At 35.2% G+C, this 2,359-nt stretch overlaps 1 pseudogene; it reads left to right on the forward strand.

Annotated features, from left to right (window-relative positions):
* The window catches only part of LOC107723259 (intron-binding protein aquarius-like), a 43,087-nt pseudogene that overhangs the window by 21,491 nt on the left and 19,237 nt on the right, over window positions 1-2,359 (forward strand).

Consider the following 2,359-nt stretch of genomic DNA (forward strand, 5'->3'; position numbering starts at 1 on the left):
TATACCCCAGCGACTTAAGACTGGTTTTGTGCTCCAGGGTCACATATGTTTCTAAATTGCTCCTCAAATTAGGAGCACATGTTTCTTGAGGAAAATGAAGCACCAAGCCCTGGTTTCTGTCCTGGACAACATGGTCTCCTCTGAGATGTAGTAGTCTTGAGTACGAACTGTGCTGTCGTCTCGTCTGTGTCAGGTATGGAAGAGTGAACTATGTTCCGTCTCGCCGTCTGGAGCTCCTGCGAGAGGTGGCGCGTCTGCAGGAGAGTCTGGATGTTCCAGGTGACGTCTCCTACACCTGTGAGACCGCTGGACACTTCTACCTGTACCAGGTGCTCACTCCCCTCTCAACATGATCTGCTGCACATCTGTCTGTCTCTGTCATTTCTGTACAAAGGAAGATGGTAGCTAGGGCTGCATGATTATGACAATTCATAATTGTCGATTATTCCCTTGAAATTGTAAATGTGATTATTAATTATGATGATCACAATTTACATTGAATGATGCTTTGAATAGCTTTATACCATTGTTTGACGCAACTGCGTGCCATATTTTTATATGAAAGTAAACGAGCTGAAAACACTCTTCCTGAAAAACCTTCATTGCTTTTCTATAGCATTAGGCCTCAAAAAATAAATAAAATAAAATAAATAAATAAAAGTACAAATATGCATGATATTGTAATGTTATACTAAAACTAAAATTAAAACAATGGAAAAACCCTTAAGATAACCTGTTGAAAGAAAAAACACATCTTAAGCGTGCAGAATGTAAGTGGACTTTTTTTTTTGTCATTGCACCTTTGAACGAATACATGGCATCCGTAATTGTAATCACAATTAGAAATCGATTAATTGTGCAGCCCTAATGGTAGCTCAAACCCCTGCTTTCAGACTGGTCCTAAAAATATTGGCTGTTTATTATTACTTATAAAGCACATGATAATGCCTTATTCTGCATGATCATATTTTAGATCCCTTAATCTCTACCCCATACCTAAACTTAACAACTACCTTACTATTAATAAGCAGCAAATTAGGAGTTTATTGAGGCAAAAGTCAGAGTTAATGATTAGTTCATAGTGAGAATTGGTCCCTAAACTAAAGTGACCAAAAAAAAAAACCTATTACACATGTTAGATAAACTATTCTCTTATTGACATCGTATTGAACGTAGTAGTAGTTTTAATCAAATTGTGCAGTGACATAATTTTGACAATCTGTTGATTAATAATTAGTTGGTATTAAATTAGAGATGATTTTAATTCTTATTTAAAAACGTATTTTAAATGGCAAAAATGGGATATTTATCTGTGCCTCACTTGTTACCGCATGATTTGCTCCCTGCAAATAAAACAAGGAACATAAAATTATGTACAAGAATATACATAATACAATTAAAAGATTAAAAAAATGTATGACGACAGGTTGAGTCAGAATAAACATTGACAGATGTTGAACATATTTACAGTGTTATGAATAAATAGGAGTGAATCAGAGATATTGCACTAAACAGTGGGAGTAGTGCACTGAAGGCCGATTCGGACAGGATTAGTTTGACATGAAGAGCTGGGGTGAAGTAATTATTACCAGAGCTTTTCAGTGAGTTTAGTCCTGTCTGAATGTGCCATCACAGTAATCACAATGTCAATAAAGATTACAGCCACTTTTACCTTCTGTAAAAAGATTCGGATAATTTACCTCATTCAACGCTAATCGTGTGTGAATAGACCAGCTGTAAACATGTACGGAAACATTCCAACATGTCCTGTTTAAAAGTAGTTTTCCACGGTTTTTCAAGTATGGAAGCACTTCAGTTGCGTTCTAGGCTGTGGGAAGTCAAACACAATACCATTCAGATCAAAAAGAAGGTCGAAAGCACTTTTTCGAGGCACTAAACTTCTGTCAGCTTTAGGTAAGTGCCTGTTACCAACAGAATCCAATCAGATTAGGGCTGTGCGATATGGACCAAAAAACCTATCGCGATTTCTTGATAAATTTTGCGATTTCGATTTTAATCACGATTTTGACACACACAGACATGCTTTACAGTCATAAATGCATTCAGTGTGAATTTGAAACATATTTCCAAAAGAAAACCAATTAGAGACATAAGGAAAAATAATCACTAAGTAAAGGTGTAACAAGATGTCTCTAGAATAGACATATGGCAGGAAAAAAAAAATCCTGTGTCCTTTTGGACTTTTGGACAGTTTAATGTGCTGCATTAATTAAAAAATACAGTGGTTAAATGTAAACGTTTTTTTTTATTGCTCTTTGTTTTAAAAAAGGTTATAAAAATGTAAATAATTATCGATACCGAATGATATGAAACATTATATCGTTGATACATTTTTTAG

Source organism: Sinocyclocheilus rhinocerous, unplaced genomic scaffold (assembly GCF_001515625.1).
Source record: "Sinocyclocheilus rhinocerous isolate Xijiao unplaced genomic scaffold, SAMN03320098_v1.1 scaffold364, whole genome shotgun sequence".
Taxonomy (NCBI): domain Eukaryota; kingdom Metazoa; phylum Chordata; class Actinopteri; order Cypriniformes; family Cyprinidae; genus Sinocyclocheilus; species Sinocyclocheilus rhinocerous.